The following is a 9,953-nucleotide window of genomic DNA, read 5'->3' as shown; positions in this document are numbered from 1 at the left end:
ATAGCATCCATGTTTTCATAGTTTTTGTTTGAATATAAGCTTGAGCATGTATGATAGCATGCTAGAATAAGCCCTGATTTTCCAAGACTATACATCGTATTTGCATGATAGATTGAGCCTTAAAGGAATTTTTGTTGGCTATAAAAATTGGTAGGTAAACACCCTTGTGAATCTGATTTAAGCTGAAAATAACCTTGCATTAATGCCTATTTTAGTTTGAAAGTTACTAATCACTCTTTGAAGTGTGCCAAAATTTGGGTATGAAATTTGGTAATTTTCCAGAAAGATGCATGCTCTGTGAATTGAACTTCTGATTGACTTATATACATCAAAATGAGTTAAAAACCAGTTTAAATGAAATCTATGTATGTCTACTATGATTTTTCTGTTTAATCTCAGTTGAAATTCTTTACAGATTGAGAGCTATGTTTCTGTTTGTGAGTACATGCCACTGTTATCAAATTTCAGCAAATTTCAGAAATATCATTCCTATTGTGTTGATGTTTTGTTTGGCCAAATGAAGTCCAAATGACTCATAACCACAACCATTTGACAGATACACGAGTTTACTTGGGTTTCATGTTTTAATCTTGTTCAAATTCTGTATAATTTGAGAGTTGTGTTTCAAAGTATGTGGACATGTATTTGTTAACAGATTGCAGAAAACTCAGAAATTTTGTTCCTGTTTTCATAAGTTTTAAATAATCAAATGGGGTTCAATTTCCTTCAAACCACTTTTATTTGAATGGTCTATGTGTCCTTTTGAATTCACATGTTCAAAGCATTTTGAAATTATTTCTAAATCAAGAGTTATACATCAAATTATGAGAATACTTCATTGATGACCAAACTCAGCAATTTCCAAAACTATTGCTTCTGTTACTTTAAGATTTTGACATACCAAATGGGGTCCAAATGCTCTCAAGTTACTATCACATGAAAACTAAGAATGTTAACTTGAAAGTTTGTTTTGGAATTATATTTAAATTCCATATAAAATTGATGTTTATATCCCAGATTATGAAACATACCACAATATGACATTTCAGAATCTCAAGACTCTATATTAGCCCTGAATTGGTCATGCTCAATTAAACTTCGTACTTTCTGTGATTGAGGGAGGCTCATACTCACTCTGAAAGAGCAATTGAAAAGAAGTAAATTTCTCTCATAAGTTGGATGTTATGTTTCACCTTACACATGCATATTTATGATAAGAATTATAATGAATTCTTAGTCATTGAGTAGATCATACATCTGATATGCATTGATATGTTGAACATGGCTTGATTCTTTTGTAAGATGATACTGAAATGGCATACTTATGATATCATGAATGTTCCTGACCTCTTGAAATGAGTGAATGTTTAAGCATGCTTGTATTAGGTATGATACTTATATAATTCTGATTCTGGCCACTACGTAATGGGTCTTCCATTGGCAGTGGATACTGTATCTCTGTTATCTGATTCTGCTTATGATTCTGGTTTTGATTCTGGCCACTACGCAATGCGCTCTCCATTGGTAGTGGATAATGTATTTATCTGATTCGGATTCTGATCCTAACCACTACGCAATGGGTCCTCCATTAGTAGTGGGTACTGTAATTCTGATAATTGCCTGCTACGCAATAGGTCCTCCATTGATAGTGGGGTATACTATACCTCGAGTCCTATGATAGGAGAGGAGTCGAGATGTAACTGTAAATAACTGGGAGGGTTGCGCCTCCCACTCTGTTATGGGCACTATATATTGGGTCCTTCAATGGTAGTGTAATGCCCTCTGGCCTGACGGCACCAGAGGAGGGTCGTGTCTTGCAAGGCCTCAGCCTATCGTAAACCCCAAAGAGCGTTGGGGACTGTGTGTGTGAGTGAGGACATTACGAAGTGGGGCCCCCACTTGTCATTGTCCTCCTTCCTAAATGAGGGTAGAAGTCACAAGTTACAAGACTGGCTTAGCCTGGTCGATGTGACTTCTACTTCCAGAGTAGGCCCTGATAATTTCTATCTGTCTGGACTGTATGCCCTAACCAAGCTTCTGACTGTGTGATAGTGATCTATGTATGTATGACCATTTAGTTCATAAAACATGGAAAGCCCTGAGATCTAAACTTTTTCTGCTCACTATGTCTGTATCTATTAATGTATGATTGTATTTTGTGATCTTGCATGAACTGTGATAGTTGTGGATCTGTTATTCTTTAAGAGTGCATCTAGGTTGGAATGCAAGGGCGTTGAATTCGCTTACTAAGCCTTAAGCTCATACCACTCTTTTCCCCTCTGTGTAGAGTGAGATCTGATACCCTAGTGTGGACAGCTGGATGGTGGTGGCAATCGTTTTGAAGCTTAAAGTTCCAGTTGGTGACTCTTTTGACGGTAGGTGCCTGGTGGATGTGTGAAATTGTATTTTGAAGAATTCAGGATTTTTTGTGATCAGGCCTGTTGTGCCTTGAACTTGTTGTAACAGAAAATTTTGGAGTCTGAATAGGTATATAAATGGTGTTATTTTACTCAGTTTTGAATTTTGTTTTGTATGAGTTTTGGCTTTATTTCATGGTTTGTTGTGATTTCAAATTAAATTATGCGTTGAGCCACTCCCACCTGAGTGACATCCGTGACCTCTGTGTTCGCGAACTCGTGCTCTGTCGCTATCCCATGCTCCTGTATGGGACGGCAGGGGTCGGGGAGCAGGGTCGTGACATTCACAGATAGGTAAGTCTATTTTGGATAAAAGCAACAATCATTCTTTGACTAATCAAATCATCCTATCTTTTTTTATATGAGCAAGCCTAGTATGTCACAATATGGAGTTGTGTGTGATAGAAGAGGTGGAAGGGGGGGGGGGGAAATAATGATGTCATATAAGAAAGAAGAAGGAGTGAAACATTAACATCATCATTATCCAAAACAAACAAGATTTATAATCTCGCCATAACACTAAAAACAATCTTAAAGCATAAATGTAGCATAATTAATCCTAAAACAATCATCTCTAACTAAACATAAAATTGAAAACAATTTTTTTCTCATTCCTGAGCATAAAGGACATCATGGAGAATAAGAGTTTGTCCACTTTGAAATCGGAGTGGGAGTGGTAAGTTCCAACCCCAAGCACATCGTGTGATGTGCAATTCCCTATGAAAGTCTTCTGGTGTCCAACTGGCAAAGTTTGAAGCTCAATGACCCTTCTCCATCCCTCGCTGCATGTATGCTCATAAATCCACAATCCACCTAGTAAGTTATGAATAAGCAACAAGTACCTAAGTGCAAACATTTGCATAGCTAAATAAATATGTTCGGACCTTTCTAGGTTCAGGAAAGTGTCCCTTCTTCTCGCAATTGTAGAAAGTTATCTTATATTTGTCCCTTTTATGCCTCACATGGCTATGCTTGGCTTTTTTTTTCCTCGGCCTCTTAGATTGCTCCTTCTTTTGAGGTGCCCCATTCTTTAGCTTACCTCGAAGTTTATGTCTAGGAGGTTTACTTCTCCAACAATTAGAGTGGTTCCAACTTCAAAAGATGAGCGAAACTCAACCTCTATCTCAAGGTGATGAAAAAGTTGGGAAACATTCCTTCATTATGCAAAATTAAGGACTTTAGCCTCTATCTCAAGGTGATGAAAAAGTTGTGAAAAAGTTGTTACAGCTTCATTATACAATATTAACATTTTCCCAAGATTCTAGAGGAGTCCTAAGTAACTTAAGCAATTGTTGCTCATGGCTGAGTTTGGTTCCAAATGTTTCAAGCTCACATGTCATTTGAGACATTTTCGTACATGAGGCGCCGCCATCTACAAATTTTGAGACATTTTGTATGTTTTAAAAGCCATAAATGAGGCTCATAACCAAGCAGCAGAAGTGTCAGCATACTTATGCTGGAGCGAATCCCACATGACATTTATTGTGGTGAACCCTTCAATTCACGAATGGGGTCATCAACCATAGCACTTAGCAAAGTAAAGCGAGTGCTACGGTTAATATTATCTCATGGATCTTACTCACAGAGACTTATTCAGGTTTTTGCATTATGGTAGTTAGGTGTTTAAGAGTACCCTGATCGTTTAGAAGGTATTGCAGTTTCCTATGCGACATAGGCAAATTACTCCCTTTAACATTTCACCTTTTGTGAGATCTACGATCATATGTTTAGAAGTCATTTTAAGCTCAAAACAACAAAAGTGCACCAATTAATATGGATGTTTATCATTTTTACGCTTACTCATTGTCTAGTTACTTAAAAAACTTGAACCTTAAAGCCACGATATGAAAATTTCACGTTGCCACTTGAGCTCTTACTTGGAATCAATATCAAGTTTCTTTCTTGGATGCAGCATCTTAAATATCTCATAATTTGCAAGTAATGCACCTTCCTAGTTGCACTCTCACTAAAAAAAAAAAGGTCCTTATATACAGCCTTAAAAAGCAAAAAAAAAAAGAAAAAGAGTAGGACCAACTATGCACAGCTTAGCATGTGATACCTATAAAATTAATCAGTCATGCTGCCCATGGTCTAAGAGGCATCAACTTGCATAAGGCTTGTAACTCCACAATGCATAAAGCTGGCAAGACTACGTGGTTGGTATATTAGGTTACATAGTGCACCTGCCCATGGTTTTAATATAACAATCATGTGCGCTTTGCAACATCATAGGCCGCCTTCAAAAGAAAGGTTGGAACGATAATGCGAGCACAATAGGAAACCTGGTTCCCTGATGACTCCAATATCAATGTTGAAAGAACCGGTCCAACGACCGAATATGGTGGCAAAAATTTAAAAATTGGGAACCGAGTATCATACCTGAGTACTTGCAAGAGCATTTAGTGAACGAATTTGGAGAAGAATGATCGACTCACGGAGGCAAGTTTGATAACTACTAGAGCTACCGAAATCGGTTCTACACCACAAATTCTGAGCGATGTGAAAGCTCACGAGTACTCTCACGAATGTAATATGTGCGATATGATGAGCAATCCGAGCTCGACTTTCTCACGCACAATTATTTATCTCTTTGGGCTGAGTCTCTCCTTATAACTCAAATGGAAGAGTGATTGTACTCTCTCTCAAGAGGAGCTCTCACACCTTTTATCGTGCGTTGGTGTTGTGTGTTTAGAGACCTCCACCCCTCCTTTTTTTATAGTGACAGAAAGGCCCCCCATTAGAATGTATCGTGCATGTTATTCATGGGAGAGGTGCAACCTTGTTACACCTCCCTCTCATGAAGTAACGTAAGCCATGAAAGCATTGTGGTCTACATGGCGTGCCCTCTCCCTACTAGGGACGCACCCTTATGTCTACAATTTGTCCCAGTAGTGATGGTTAATGAAATCTTATATTCGTTTTATGACTTCTCACGATATTCAAATTCCTAACATGCAATCTCTTTTTTTTTTCTTTTTTTCTTTTTTCGATATAGGGGTGTTTTGTTGTTTTTTATCGATCCATTGGCAAAACATTAAACACCCTTTTCTAACAATTTTTTTATGGTCTAGTGCTTAGACCAAGATGGTGAGTGTGTATTTTGTGGAACAATTGGAAGGCGAATTGGGAATATATGTTTGATGGAAAATTTAATGGAAAATGGCTATCTTTTCTGCTTTTTTTTTTTGGGTCCAGTGCTTGGACCAAGCAGGAGTTTTTTTATGAACGCATTAGTGGCAAATGCTATTGTTTGTTTGTAAGAACACTTGCTAGGTGAAGTGGGATCGTATGTATTGATGCGAACTTGAATGGCAAATGAATATATTTTTTGTTTTTTATGACGATCCAATGCTTGGACCAAGTTGATGCTTGCATTTTTCTTACACCCCCTTTGTTACACACACCCCCATCCCCCACCCATGAGTTTTTATTTGGTCATATGTATTATCGAAATCTATCTCAGTTTTGTACATTTTTCTGTTTAGCCTCTCTAGCAGTGGTTATTATTGGGGTTGTTTCTCTCTGATTTTCTATTTATATGAGATCTTCTATATTGGCCATTGAGGGAGTGAGATTATCTTTCTGTTATGGTGGTTCTTTTGCGCGAAACCCGAATGATGAATGGATTTACTAAGGGCGGGAATTTAAAACCAACAATGTATAGTTGGAATGACTCCTTGAGGCAACTGAAGCCAAGTTTAAGATTATAATGCATTCTGGCCCTGGGAGTATAATCATTATGGATCATTAGAAGAATTCACAAACATGGATTTCATTGAAGTAATTGATGAGGAGGATATATCATGTATGCTAACAGTGGTCCATCTGATCTGATGGCCCATCAACAAGGAAAAAGTACAAAGATTGACTTGCATGTTTATATATATATTTTTTTATTAAATGTGCTTTAAGTTTCACTGAATGCTCTGAGTCTGGTCCCAACCAGCCTAATGAGCCGGTGTGTCCCTATTCTCCATAACAAAGTTGAGGTAAATAGTCAACAAAAGCCATAGAAGAAGACCAAATTAAACTGAGCCCCATCATTGTATTTAGTGGAAGGTCCGAAGTAGCCTGGGACAGGCATGGACCACTGCACATTATGTCGCTACAGCCTATCGCTTCCGATTTTTCGGAAAGTTGGTTTTGTTTGAGTTAAACATTTGTACGGGACAGTATAAGCCCATCTGGTTCAATTTCGGGGAAGTTCCAAATGGCTGCTGTAGAGAATTTTGGGAGTTCTAGTTGCCTAATAACTATAATTTCTTGGCCAAAAGTCAACCCTAGAAGTTTTAGAGATGAATCCTTGGATTCTTAATTTCAATAGATCTAGGACTTATATAAACCCCCCTCTTATGCCTTTTAGAACCTAACATAGGACACTTTAACTTTAAACCCTTAGGTTAAAGAGACTTATAACCTAGAATTAGATCCTCCCTAATCTTTGGCCCTTTAAATCCTAAAAACCCTAGGTCCTTAAGCCCCCAATTCTATGCGATTCCAATAGCGATGAAACCCTAAAATTGCAATTTAAAACTGAAAATTAAAACTTTGAGGGAAATATTTTCACGGTAAAATTGCCTTAACTTTTGGTTAGGGAAGAAACCATACAAAAATAAAACCCATGGGAAAATATTTTACCATAAAATGGTCCGTTTTGTATGAAAACAAAACCATACCTCAATCAGTGGGGAACCTTACCCGAGTTTTATTTTCACACGTAAAACCCACTATTTTTAGTATTTATATTATAATATATATAATGAAAAAGTTTATATAAGGTTGCAACCTATGTTATTGAAGTGAGGTGCACCTAAAAATTCAATAGAAGAGAGTGTCCTTATGTTGGAGAACTCTCTAGTTGAACAGCTCGACCACAAGATGTATGGACATAAAGAAAAAGAAGAATAATGAGTTCAAAAAATAATGCAAATGTAACAAGTTATCCGGGTCATCTATTTTCAAATTTTTCAAGTGTTTCTTGAACTTCATGATCGGTATTTCAAGTTTTAATTTTTAGAACTAGGGATAAAAATAAATTTTAAAGCTATCAGAAGATTTAAGATGGAACGACATCTCGGAGAAAATTTTAGAGTATAAGGAGGCAACCTTAGATAATGGGATTGTGGTTGGGGTCGTGGTGGCAACATCACTTGTGCCCTAACTAAAGTCTAGGCTTCTATTCTCACCTAACACATTAAAAAACCACTAACGATTTAAAAAAAGGGTAGGAGCTCGCCATCCCACTGAATTACCCAAAAAAATAAAAATAAAAATATGGAGGCAACCTTACATAAACCTCATTCATTATATAATATTTTATTTTTGTATATTAAATAAAATATTTAAGATATAAATAATATTTTAATAATATTTACTATATAATATATAAATAATATATTATGTATATAATGTATAAATAATATTTATATAAATAATATATTATGTATATAATGTATATATATATAACACTGCCGGCCTGGAATGAGTACCTATCCCCCTACACGAATCGAACTCATGTCTTTGACATGAAAAGATAATGTCCTAACCGCTAGACGAAAGGAACAAAAAAACCAATCTTCTCTAAACCTCAGCCCCGAGATTGGAGGTGGTTCAAGTTTTGTCATTAGCGCAATGATTCAATAAAGTGATTACAATCGTTAGCACAACCAACTTAAGCTCAACAACAAGGCCTTTTTTATTCGTGAGTTCCGTCATTAGTGTAACTACATGGCCCTCATTGTTGAGCGCCTTTTGCTACTGCCCAAAAGCCATGAACAAAGTCATGGCCGACTACGAGCAACAAAGTTCTAGTATAATAACTAGAACTAGTACTAGTAGTGACAGTTCTTACCATATAAGAAGAAGATCTAATAATATTGAGAAAAAAAATTTTAAAAAAAAATATGGGTTCAATGTGAGAATTGTTATGCATTGAATTACAATAAATTATTTAGATCCAAAATGAATGTTGGTGAACAATGTGGATATCACTTGAAAATGAGTAGTTCATATAGAATATATAGTGTATTTATATTTATACTATTATTATATATTTATATTATATTATATTACATTATATATTTATAATTATAATAAATTATTTAGGTCTAAAATGAATGTTTGTGAACAATGTGGATATCACATGAAAATGAGTAGTTCAGATAGAATATATATTATATTATATTGTATTATATTATATATTTATACTTATATTTATATTATTATATATTTGTATTATATATTAATGATCTGATTGAAAAGATCTATATGGATTTAAGGTTTCAAGGCATATAAATGTTGAAGGAATAGAAGGATGGGCTTTTGATAAGTGATCAAAGTTGGGTTTCTGTGGCCATTAAAAGTCTTATGAGTAGGGCTGCCAATGGACAAGGCCGGGCCTCAGGCTTCCGAGTAGGGCCGGCAAGTGGGCCTCCAATGGGCCGGTCAATGGGTTGGGATTGACCGAGTCATTGTGGGTATATAGTTTTATCGGACAGGGCCGGTCCAGGCTGAAAAAATCCCAAAATCTGCTTAATTGGCCAGGCTGCTCTGATAAGCCCAAAAATGCCTCGACTAAGCTTAAAATGGCCTGGCCCATTTAGCCTTTTTTTTTTTAATAACTTCACTCTTCACAATTTTATTATTCGTAGTAAGGCAAAATTAAAACAAAAATAAATATAAGCTAAAATATTTTCTATAAAACTAAAACTCATTCTCTCTCTAGAAATTCAATCTGACTTTTATCTCTAAAAACTCATTCTCTCTTTCTCTCTCTAGAAACCCAATATATCTCTCTAAAAACTCAATCTTTGTTATTATATCTAAAACTTATTCTCTCTCTAAAAACCCAATCTCTCTCTCTTAAAACTAATGCTCTCTCTTTAGAAACCTAATATCTCATAAAACTCAATATCTCTCTCTCTCTCTGTAAAAGCTCATTTTCGCTTTAGAAACCCATTGTCTTGGCCCATTTGGCCTTTGTTTTTTAAATAACTTCACTCTTCACGTTTTTATTAGTTGTAGTAAGGCAAAAATTAGAGAAAAACAAATATTTACTCAAATATTTTTTAAAAAAATTAAAACTCATTCTCTCTGTAGACACTCAATCTGTCTTTTATCTCTTAAAACTCATTCTCTCTTTGTCTCTCAAGAAACCCAATATCTCTCTCTGTCTAAAAAATCAATCATTGTGACTATCTCTAAGACTTATTCTCTCTCTAAAAACCCAATCTCTCTTTCTAAAAACTGGTGCTCTCTCTTTAGAAACCTAATATCTCATTCTCTTATAAAACTCAATCTTTCTCTCTCTCTGAAAGCTCATTCTTTCTTTAGAAACCCGATCTCTCTTTCTCTCTCTAAAAACCAAATCTCTCTCTCAACCCCATTCTCTCTCTCTAAACACCCAATCAGTCTTTCTCTCTCTAAAAAATATTTTAGCATATGTTTTTTGGCCTACTATTAATAAAAGCTTGGATAATGAGAAAAAAAAATGATATTCTTTAAGAAAACAGGGTTTCTTAATGGGTCGGCCCTGGC

The sequence above is a fragment of the Amborella trichopoda genome, chromosome 6 (genome assembly GCF_054954075.1).
Source record: "Amborella trichopoda isolate Santa Cruz 75 chromosome 6, AtrichopodaSantaCruz75HAP2 v2.0, whole genome shotgun sequence".
Taxonomy (NCBI): Eukaryota; Viridiplantae; Streptophyta; class Magnoliopsida; order Amborellales; family Amborellaceae; genus Amborella; species Amborella trichopoda.
This window is presented reverse-complemented; position numbering follows the sequence as displayed.